At 39.7% G+C, this 11,921-nt stretch overlaps 1 pseudogene across 1 annotated transcript; it reads right to left on the bottom strand.

Moving 5' to 3' along the window:
• Positions 1–8,701: 8,701 nt before the first annotated feature.
• Positions 8,702–9,936, bottom strand: LOC311593973 (aldo-keto reductase family 1 member B1-like; annotated as a pseudogene). Its single transcript has one exon. The product of its transcript is annotated as an aldo-keto reductase family 1 member B1-like (transcript).
• Positions 9,937–11,921: the final 1,985 nt, after the last annotated feature.

The following is an 11,921-nucleotide window of genomic DNA, read 5'->3' as shown; positions in this document are numbered from 1 at the left end:
ACAACTGCAGAAGCTTTATGCCTTTTAACTACTGTTGTTTCCAGACCTTAGAGTAGAATGGCATATGGAGATTTTTAGTCAAATAGATGACATTTCTGCTGCAGATGAAATTAAGGCTGGTGTGTGTGTGTGTGTGTGTGTGTGTGTGTGTGTGTGTGTATGTGTGTGTAGAATGCTTAATATTACCCACTTCTTGTGTCCTGTGGAATATCCCCGCAGGTTGGCTCCATGTACCTGCTAACTTGGTGCCAGATGGTGGTCCTGTTCCGGAAAGGCATGAGGGAGTCATGCTAGAGACAGTTTGTCACTGAGGATGGGCCTTGACATTGTGTGACCTGGCCCCATGTCTGGCTTACTTTCTGTGCATGCCTTGTGGCTGGCTGCCTCCTGCTCCTGCCATGCGTTCCACATCATGAAGTACTATACCCACATGAACTGTAAGCCAAAATCAATCCTCCTGTTTTTATCAGTTATTTTCTCACAGCAACAAAACAAGCACCTAGTATAGAGGACTGTAGAGTCTCACATTAAAATTCTTTCCCTGAGTGTGATGGTGTGAGGGGGCAGTGCCTCCGGGAGTCACTGTTATAAAACAGAGCCCTTAGGAGGGGCGTAGGGCCTTACAATAGGCAAGACTGCAAGTCTGTTACGGGAGAGCAGAAAGAGAAGCAGACCATCTGTAAGGGGACTGGAGGAGGGCCCCTCACTCGGTCCCCAACAGTCGTATCCTGATCTTGAACTTGCAGTCTCCATAGGCATCACACAGAAATTGTTTATAAGCTCCTAGTATTACTTTCTTAAAGCAGGTCAGCTAACATACTACACACACACACACACACACACACACACACACACACACACACACACACACACACACAAGCATGGATACTCCAGGACCAAACTGAAACAAATTTGTCTTTTGTTTCTAGGGCAATCAAAATTATCTTCCCTTAACTCCCTTCTCAACTTATCCTTCCAAGATGCTTTAAAACCTTCTTCTATTTTAGCGTCCCACCCAAGCATGCCTTCCCTTCCAGCCCTTCTCCCATAGGCCATGATTGCTCTTCCCTTCTTGTTCTATTCTGGTAACACGTTCATTACTCTGGGGATTACCTTGTGAGCTTTCAGAGGGAAATAATCTGACAAGGCAGCCGTGCACTTTGCAGAAAGAACCTAATTGTTAAACTAATTCTCTCAGAGTTATTTACCTTTCAAAATGGGGCTTGTTAACCTAAATGAATCTTCATTTGGTAGAATTTCACACCTGAGAAGATGAAAGGCAACCTATTCAGGCAGTGTGAAGAAGAGACTCAAGGGCAGCCAGGTCCCTCCTGTCCCTAGTATTGTAGTTCACATGGATTTATACATGAGGTTAAATAACTACAAATGCTGTTTTAAAAACTTGTTTCTAATTTTGGAGTTATTCTACAGACTTTTGGTCAGTTCAAATAAATAATCCTTAGATAAAATAGGGGAAAATGAAAGAAGAGACATTTGGCTCATTGGACTTGTACTCAACTGATATGTAACTACGCTGCTTGTAAAGGGGATTGTGTGCCTGTGTTCTAGGGGGGCTGTGATGTTGCTCATGTTTGATATGATGTGCACTGCTTTTTTTTTTTGAAGTTCACAGTGCCAGTCACTACTAAGTGTTAAAACAAAGTGAAAGTTGCTTTGGTTGCTTGGTAGCGGTTTCTCTCCTTCTTCTATGACTTTCCTGGAGCTGTGCAGATCCTGTCTACTGGATCTGGCATCTGAGAACCTGAAAGAATGTTTTATACAATCTTACTTTAGTTTCAGTGTGCTTTTCTATACGGTTGTAACAAAGAAAGCAATGGTCTCAACTCAAAGATTGAGTTCAGAAAACCATGTAAATAAACTCCAGTAAGCGCTTACTGTATTAATAACTGAGTAATGTTTTCCTAGACCTGTCTCAGGACACACCAGTTTAAACACAGTTGTATGGCACGTACTAGAGATTACATCTGGGAAAGCACGAAAGTGAGGCAGACAGCCATATCCAGAGCCAGGGTACACTGACCAGAAAGGATTCTATAGCTATGTTCTGACATCCAACAAGAATAAAAGTGTCTTATAAACGTAATGTAAATGTCTGTCACAGAGGCATGAAATCCTGTCCAAGGTCAATCTAGAGAAGGAAGTGCATCTGAGGTAAAGGCCCTCTCCTTTCCCGCTGGAGCCCCTCTCACAGGTCCCCAAGCATTGTTCACCATGCGTCATTCTTTCGACTTTGTTCCAAAAGATGGGCGTAGAGCTAAATTGGTACCATTGAGCCCTTGGTGACTTTGATTCTATAGGAATGGGTTATAAAATTATTTTATGTCATATGTTCTCATAATTTAGATAGAATGACAAAGTAGTTACAATGAAATTGACCTCCAACTGTCAACTGTGGGGAGACGGGGATATTAATTCAGTACTGAGAAAAATGATCCCTTCCTCTACAGTTTGTGTTTGGAAGAGATTTTACTCTTGCCTTATAGAAAATGATAATAGATGGGAAAACACCCAAACTGCCTAAACTTATCTACTCTAAGAAGGAGAAAATCAATGAGGAGCTAAAGCAGTATAGGTTATTACCAGTTGGCTCTGTTTAATACTTGAGGAAAATTAAGGACCCAAATATTACTTGGAGTTGGGTAGCAAAAGAAGTTTCTAATTGTCTAATTAAAAAGAAAATAAGAGAAATACTTTTAATTGGTACACATTTCCCTTTACATATCAGCTTTTTTCAGGTTGTAGTCTAGAATTAGCTCTTTAAAAAAAACTGCTATAGTAGAGATGATTTCATGAAGATTATCTGTGCCTGTAAGAGGCCACTCATATGACTGGAGAATTCTGAAAAACCATGCTCACGCCTAGTGGTCAGTGGCAAAGTCTAGCACCTATTCAGCCAGAGAATAAATTTCAGGACCCCTACCCACATTGCCTCCCTTTCTCCTCTACCTATGTACAGGACCCCTAACCACATTGTCTCCTCCTCCCCTCTACCTGTGTACAGGACTCTTAACAACATTGTCTCCCCACCTCTGCCTGTGTGCAGAACCCCTAACCATGCTGTCTCCCTCTCCCCTCCACCTGTGAACAGGACCCCTAACCACATTGTCTTCCCCTCCCCTCTATTTGTGCACAGGACCCCAACCACATTGTAGCCCCACCCGCTCTGCCTGTAGACCATTCCATGGACTGGGCAGTCTGCCACCTGACCTCTGTAGAAGGGGACACGTTACAGAGTAAATGGCCAGTTCTCTCTCCAATGCCTGGCACTCATTATCGCAGTACTATTCACTTTTACTCACACTCGATGAGCAAGTCTCCCACTGTTGTCTCTGCTCACACTGTTTTTGAAACAGTGAAACAGAAATTGTATTTGCTATTACTCAAGTCAAGAAAAAACAAACAAACAGGTGTTGTTTATAATTACACATTAGGTAGTATTTGATGTTCCATGGCTCTTTTTAGATCACCACTAGTTGGCTAGAATGCTCTCTAACATTTGACTTTCTTGACAGCACTTGGCCCCTGTAGTCACTTTCTTTACTCACTTCCTTGTTCAATGCATGAATGTGTCAACATAATGTAAGAGTCGGGGAGGGTAAAAACATGGCTGTTATAGGTGACACCATATTTGAACACCTAGAACAAAATTTGGCTGCAAAACAATAGCTGTTGAATAACTACTTGTTAGAAGAAAAACCAAAGTGAGAAAGTTATCCTGTGCTGAGTGGATAAATGAGGGAGCTTCACTTTCAATCCTAATCTAATCTCACTGTCCAGGAAGAGCTGGCGCAGTTTTTCATAATTAAGCACACATTGTCCTTGTATGCTATGGAAATACTCTTTGTCCCTGTTCAATTTTAAGCTCTTCTTCTAGCTCTTTCCAGAGCCTACATTTTAGAGCTCTTAAGTGTTGTGCTGTAAACATGCTCCTCTCTCTTAAATTACTTCTAAGTGGCATGGCATCTGTTTCTGCAGATTTTATAGCTGCATGTGCAGACCTGTTATTTTTAATTCATCATTTTTCTTTACATATATTTACTAGTTATTTGAACATGTCCTATGTGTTTTGATCATATTTTTCTTCCCCCTATAGACCATTTAACAATTAAATAGATTATTTTTATTTATTTTTTGAGTCTTTCATATGTGTATACAATATATTTTAAACTTATTCAACCCTCTCACATTCCACCTTCAACTCTTCACAGATTGCCTCCTCTGTCAATATATATAACCACGCAGGACAACATCTACGATCTCATACAAGTATCTATAACTGCTTGTTTGATCTGTGCTTGGATGTCTCATAGCTTTCTTAAATCTTACTTTTTAATGAAACTCTCAAACTTTCATTCAGCCACCCCCACTAGCCAACCAGTCAGCCAGGAGCCAAAAAACGGAGCAAACAGAACAATAATCAAACAAGGCCTGTCCTTTCCCCCATCTTAATCAGCTTTGTAAATGGTAACAACACCCACTCAATGCCTCAAATCAGAAGCCTAGGAGTCATTCCTGAGTCATGCTTTTCCTACACACCCAGAACTACTTTATCTGATTGCTTCCATTTTTCATACCACCACCATGTGTCTGAGTTTATTTATCTTTTTTTTCTTTACTTTTCATGGCTTTCCTTCCTCTGATAAATGCTGTAGGTTCGTAGATTCTCCTCTTCATGTATCTTGGCATTATACTCAGTGGGCACAATTCCCATGAGTTTACTCCCTGGATTAAGGCTGTCTTTGTTGTACTAGCCACCCTGATGGACTTCATTCTAGCCTACTTCAGATCCCTCATTTCATTGCCTATGCCTCATCCATACTGGCCTTTAAAGTTCCTTATAGTTTTTTAGGTTGTGCTTGTGTCAGAATTTTCACTCACATTTAATGGTTCAAGTCAAGTTGAATTCTGACCTAACAAGTCCCAGACCTCATGTAGTTATTCGCCAGAATGTTTCTGTTGTAGTTCCTACCTCTAGACTGTTTCACTGATCTTTTATGTTGTGGCGATCATTAGAGTTGATTACACTAATGTTTTTAAGCTAAAGCACTGAGAGGCAACTATGCACAGTTTTCTTGAAGTGCTATACCCAGCAAGATTCATGGCTAGGATAAAAGGCCTCATGGCATTTGAGATTTGAGGCTACTTATTATTGCATCAGGGTAAAGCCTACCTTGAGCAACATGTATAATAATTACTTTGTTTTGTTTGTGTTTCAATAGATTACCAAATCTATGAAGGCAAGAGCCATGCTTGTGTGACTCTACAATACATAATTAGCAAGTAACTAAATGCATAACAGAAAAGGTGCTTTAGCGACAGTTCTGAGGGAGGAAGAGGATGTGTGGATGCAGGCACGATGAGGCGTATCTACCTTCATTGCACTTGGGAAGCTGAGGCAAGAGGATTATCATGAGTTTAAGTCCAACCTGGATTATAAAGAAAGGTAGTGTTTTATTTTTTAAATATATTTTATTGATTTATTCATATCACATCTCAATTGTTATCCCCTCCCTTGTATCCTCCCATTCCTCCCTCCCTCCCATTTTCCCCTTACTCCCTTCCCCTATGACTGTGACTGAGGGGGACCTCTCCCCCTGTATATGCTCATAGGGTATCAAGTTTCTTCTTGGTAGCCTGCTATCCTTCCTCTGAGTGCCACCAGGCAGAAAGGTAGTGTTTTAAACCTCCAAACCTTTTTCTAGATACAAAAGATTTAAATTGTCACAAATACCTAAGTTCCCAGTTTGTCAAGATGAATGGGGAAACATTTACTCTCTTATATTTTAGTTGGAACAATGTGAAATTCCTAAATAATCAATAAAAATATTATGTTGGAAAAAAAATAAACCTCCAAACCAATAAAACAGAAATAACAAATGAAAGAGATTTTTTGCTTTAGTTCCTAAACATGTCCATAATTTTTCACCACTATTTCTATGATGTTATTATAGAAATAAGTATGCTTGACAAACCTACACATATTTGGGAAGAAAGAATCTGAATTGAGAAATCACCTCCATAGCCTTGGCCTCTGCACAACTCTGTAGGGGCAATTTCTTGATGAATTATTGGTGTAGGAGGGCCCAGCTTACTGTGGGAGCTACCACCCCTAGGCAGTTGATCCTAGATGGTATCAGAAAACAGGCTAAACAAACCAAGTGGAGCAAGCCAGTAAGCAGGACACCTGCATGGTGTTCTTGCTTCAGTTTCTGCCTCCAGGTGCCTGCTTGGCCTTGACTGCCTGCTTTGGTACTCAAGGATAGACCATGATCAGGGTGTGTAAGCCATATGCATCTTTGCTCTGCTAAGACAGAAATGATAAACATATATTTAAAGAAACCTATATTTTAAAAAGCTCATAACATATAATCATCCATTTACAAACCCACTGCTTCTATAATAGAGGCTATAAGCACACAGGGTGATGATAAAGCAATAGTGATCACCTGAGGACATTGGAAGGGGACAGTAAGAACTGCATGTGGCAAACATAACTCCACAGTGAAGCTTCTAGAACAGGTACTGTTCTTTGTTCTTTCATGCTGATTCTGTAGCATAGAGCATCTAAGATATCTGCCTTTGGGTTAAAATACAGAGCACCGCCTCTCTGAAATGGGAGTAGTAACATGGGGTCATAGGAGTAACTGCAAGGAAAAGGACTCAGATTCTTGTTTGATTTGTTGTGGTAGATTGCACCAGATGCCAAGAACTGTCCTTATAATTGCAATGTCAGAAGAAAGTTAAGGGCTACTGCAATGCATCTTGCACAATGCCAGAGTTTGGTCCTGAGTGCCAAAAAGAAAAACGAAACCAAGAGAAAACAATTTACACAAATTAAAACTCATCTTACTATAATTAATACAAGGGTTTTTTTTTAAAAAAAGGATTATGCCAAACTGCACAAGAAAAAACCCTGAATTCAATAACTTATGGGTACTGATATGGTAAGCTCCATTTGTCCTATAAGAAGTGAGCATTAATAAAGATCACACTATGACACGGAAGTGGTTCTTCTGACTCTCAGAGGTAGACTTCTTACCAATCTCTAGTTGTTTAGTCATATTTTCCGTAATCAGTTTTTCTCATGGAGTCTGTCAAGCTGAGGCCATTTTAGCTCAAAGAGATAATACTCCCATGCTTTTCTCTCTGTTCCCCTTCTCATTATCTACTTTTGTAGCTTTTTCAAGCCATCACTATCAGTTGTCTATATTAGTAACACTCTAATATAAACACTAAAACTCCAAATATAGCATGGTGTTCTTCAGCAGCAGCAATAGGAACTTGGCAATCTTGAAGGTAAAGGTACAGAAGTTACCAGTGGATGGTCCACTAGTAACCGTCTCGTACCAGCCACCAGGGGGCAGAGAGTGTGACAACAGCCTTTTGACTTTTTCATAGCAGATACCCAGAGAAAACCTTGCTTTAAAAAAGCTCAGGGGTTGTAAGCCTTCCAAATAGCAAAGTATACTAGTTTATACAGTTTTTATTAGTGTAGTGATATGTTAAATATAGAGATAATAATGATTACCTCTCATGCTCATGAAGAATTTGTGAAAACTAATGAGATTATATTTATAACACTCTCAGGCTTCTTCACAAATAATTGGTATGTAATGTCATGCATAATTAATGATCACTTATTTGCTTTGTATGCATGCTCAGCTCAGAAAGCCATTTTGCTTTATTCTTTAGATATACATGAATTTTAAAAATGATCAGATTGGGAAATAATAATTGATTTGATAGACTACATACCAGGGCCAAACAATAGAAATCTTAGGTTATGGTATTTTTCTTTTACCATTGAGTTGATATTTGTTTTTGTTTTTCCTTCTCAGCATTTCATGGATTGACCGAAGGCAGTCTCAGCTGCTTCAGAATGCACACTAGAATTTGAAGTTGATTTTAATCTGAATCAAGTAACCACATTAAACAGGTGTTTTAAAGAAAAGAAACCTAAAAAGTGATGCTAAATTGAGGTCTGTTACTTTTTTTCATTCTGTAATCATGTTAATTTAATAGTCACTATGTGCAATGTATTGTAGAGGGCTCTTTATTTATGAAGGATTATAAAATAATGTTTAATGACCTTGTCTTGGCACACACATATAAGGTCAATAACAACACAGGATATAGTAAGCATTGAAGAACAATATTGGAAGCAAGAAACTCCATGAGAGTTTAAAGAAATATTGGAGGGATGTAGCATTCAAGCTCCTGGAATCAGATATAGTTTGTTAGCTTCCACATAGTTGCTGTGTGTGTGTGTGTGTGTGTGTGTGTGTGTGCGTGTGTGTGTGTAGGATGGCTATGTGAGAGTGCATAGTACATATCCTGATTCTTTTTCGTTGTTACATTGTTATTTTTTAATTGTAAGTTAAAAGTGTTCTTTATATATGATGGAATAGAGCATTTACCTATATTAGTTAGATATTTAAATTAGAGGCAATATCTCCCCACATATTGACCCGTATTTTAATTTTTTTTACTTTTCTAGGGTCTTCTAAAGCCCAAGCAACTTAGTTCTCATCATACACTGAACACATCATTGCTTTTTCTTCTATGTCAATCATTATGTGTTAGGTTTTGTTTTTTCTCACAAAAGGAGTTTTTAATTCGAGGCAAAGAGAAGTCTGAGCCAAAGGATTACAGATCTAAGCACTCAGAACCTGCTAGTGGCACTACTTAGGCTGTAAGTCTTGTTCTTGTTGGCTGGAAAGGGTATTAGTGTTAAACATTCTCCAGGTGGGGAAGAAGAAAGACCAAGAAAGGCTGGAAGAAACACCTCAGCTATTGACACTGCTCTCCAGAGCCTACACCAAACTAACAAACTCTGCAAGGTGCCACACAGTGCAGAGGACAAAGGACACAGGACACTAGCAAGAACAGATGAGGCAGGAAGAACAGGTGCAAGTCACTGGGCAAGAGCAGGGATCCGAAGCTTCAGACTTCTGTGTGGACGGGGTAATCCTTGTGTTTGGCACAGCTCATCAAGGCACACACCCTCCAGCTCCTGTAGTAGCTGAGTAGAGTGGTCACATCCTCGTTGCTCAGCTCAAAATCAAGGGCCTTAAAGTTCTCAGCAACGCATGGGGGTGTCATAGACTTGGGGATCACCAGCAAGTTCCTTTGTATAGGGAATCGGCTCGGCACCTGGGCTGTAATTTTATTGTTCTTGGCTGCAATTGCCTTGATCGTGGGACCCTCCAGGAGAGAAGGGTCTTCAAGCTTGGCGCAGGGCCTGTCAGCAGAACCAAGGGGACTGTGCGCAGTCACCACGATGTTTTTGGAACGGCAGTACTGACTCAGCTTCCCCTGAGTTAGGTATGGGTGGCACTCAGTCTGGTTAACCGCAGGCTTATATTTTAAGCCAGGTTTGTTTAAAATCCTCTCAATCTGAAGAGTGTTGAAGTTGGAGACAGCAATCGCTTCCACCAAATCTTCATCCGCCAGTTTTTCCATGGCTGTCCAAGAGTCCACAAAATCGGTGTCACTGGGAATCACGTCCCCGGATGCATCCAGCGGGAAATAGACCCAGCCTTGAACGCTGTTGGCCAGTGAATAAGGTAGAGGTCCAGGTAGTCCAGCTGCAGGTCACTGAGCATCTTCTGGCAGGCTCCTTTCGCCTGCTCTTGTCGAAGAACGTGCACCACAGCTTGCTGACAATGAAGAGCTCCTGGCGCTCCACTCTGGCGCTCCACAACCTGCTCCTTGAACTTCTTCTCCTGGAGGGCCACTCCCACCTTCTCATTCTCGTCCACCTGGGCTCAGTCAATGTGGTGGTACCCAGTGTCGATGGCATCCTTCACGGCCTCAGTCACCTGGCCAGGAGGGGACTTCCAGGTGCCCAGGCCCAGGACGGGCATCTTGGCACCATTGTTGAGTTCCAGATGGCTGGCCATGACCACTGCACATTACACACACTGACTGGCAACTGTGCAGCGCTGGGTCCTGGGAGTGCCTTTAAATAGCCCCAACGGGGCCCGGGAGTGCTGAAACTCGCCTTTAATCCCAGCACTCGGGCTAGGGGTGCGGGTGGAGGGGACAGAGGCAGGCGGATTGCTCTGAGTTCAAGGCCAGCCTAGTTTACAAAGTAAGTCTAAGACAGTCAAGGCTACACAGAGAAACCCTGTCTCGAAAACAAAAACAAAAACAAAAAACAAGATGACAACAACAACAACAAATAGCCCCAACAGCTTGCTCTGTGTTAGTTTTATCTAAGAATTTTTGTCTAATTTAATAATGTTTTTCCTGCCAGGCATGGTAGCACAGGCTTTTAATCCTAGCACTCCAGAGACAGAGGTAGATAGAGCTCTGTGAGGTCAAGGGCATTCTGTTCTATATAGTCAATTCCAGGGACAACCAAGACTATTTAGATAGACCCTATCTCAAATACACACACACACACACACACACACACACACACACACACACACACACGTAGCCTTTTAAAAGCTCTTTAGTTTCAGATATTTCCAGTTTTGCGTGGTATCTATAAACGTGTAATTTCATTGTTTTACATAGGAGTTACTAGTTATTTTATCACTATTGTTGAAAAGACTGCTTTTCCCATAAAACGACCTTGGCATCTTGTATGCAGACCAGTTAACTATAAATCTAACAATTTCCTTCTGGACTTCCAATTCTGCTCCTTTTATTTCCACCCCTCCCCCACACCTCCAGTTCTACACTGCTTTGATTACTGTATAATTACAACGAAGGGTTGAATTGGACACATGAGCCCTTTGACTTCATCACTTTTCTAGAATGGCTTTAGTTATTTTGTGTTTATTGCATTTCAAAATAAAATTTGGAAACAGCTTTTTGATTTCTATAAAAATATTCACCTCTTTTCATTTTGCCAGTAACTACTTTGAACTTTGAAGGAAATTTTAGCCTCGAAAAGATTGAATATAAATGCATATTCTTTTTTTATTCATTTATACTTTTTTATTTCTTGTGAAAAATTTTATCATTTTCTATATAAGAGTTGTAATTCTTTTAGTAGATTTAATTATTTGTCCCTTTTGAAGCTTTATGTGAATAGAATTGTTTCTTTTATTTCACATAGAATTGGTCCATTGTTGATATATAGATATTAAGTACATATTTCTCTATTTACCTTGGATGCTTTGACCATGATGAACTCATTCATTAATTATAGCACCTTCATGAAAGTATGGCTTCACAAATGTATGTTCCCTACCATGTTCACCCACACAGTTTCCACTCTTCTTTTCCAAGGTGGACTCCACTAGCTTACTTAAACTGACACAGTACATTTTCTAGCACTTTATTTTTGTGTTTGGATAGAAGTGCTGAGAGTCTTAACCTATGGCCAGTTTCAAGGGAAGCATTCAGTCTTTCATCAAGGAATAGAACACTACTTTTAGATTGTTTTATGCATAAGCATTTTTCTATTCATGTGATTCCATATTTATGTCCTTTATCACATTAATATAAAAATTTATTTTCAAAATAGCTTTTATATTTCAGCTAAATTGTTGCATTTGTTGAATTCACCCTATATTGTCATTGTCATATGGTTTAATTCTTTCATATGCTTGTGGGTTTATTGCTCATATTTTGTGTGTGAAATATTGCATGTATATTAAGAGTAAACACATTGTTTTATGGCATATATACACACATATATATCATAATAATATATACTAAATTTTCACTTATTTAGAAAAATAAAATGACTTAAATATATTCTTATAAATTTTTCTTAAAAATACATTTTATTAGAAAAGACAAAGGTCTGGTTTGTAGTTTTCCACATAAAGATTATATAGGCATTTGTTAGACTTATATCTAAACACTTAATTTTTAAGGGCTATTTTAAATAAATTTTAATTGCTCAAGTTCTACTTAAGTGGCTCATATATAGGGTTGCA

The sequence above is a fragment of the Acomys minous genome (assembly GCF_964271855.1).
Source record: "Acomys minous genome assembly, chromosome: 1".
NCBI lineage: Eukaryota > Metazoa > Chordata > Mammalia > Rodentia > Muridae > Acomys > Acomys minous.
Note: the sequence above shows the minus strand (reverse complement) of the source record. Positions and strands in the feature narration are given on the sequence as shown.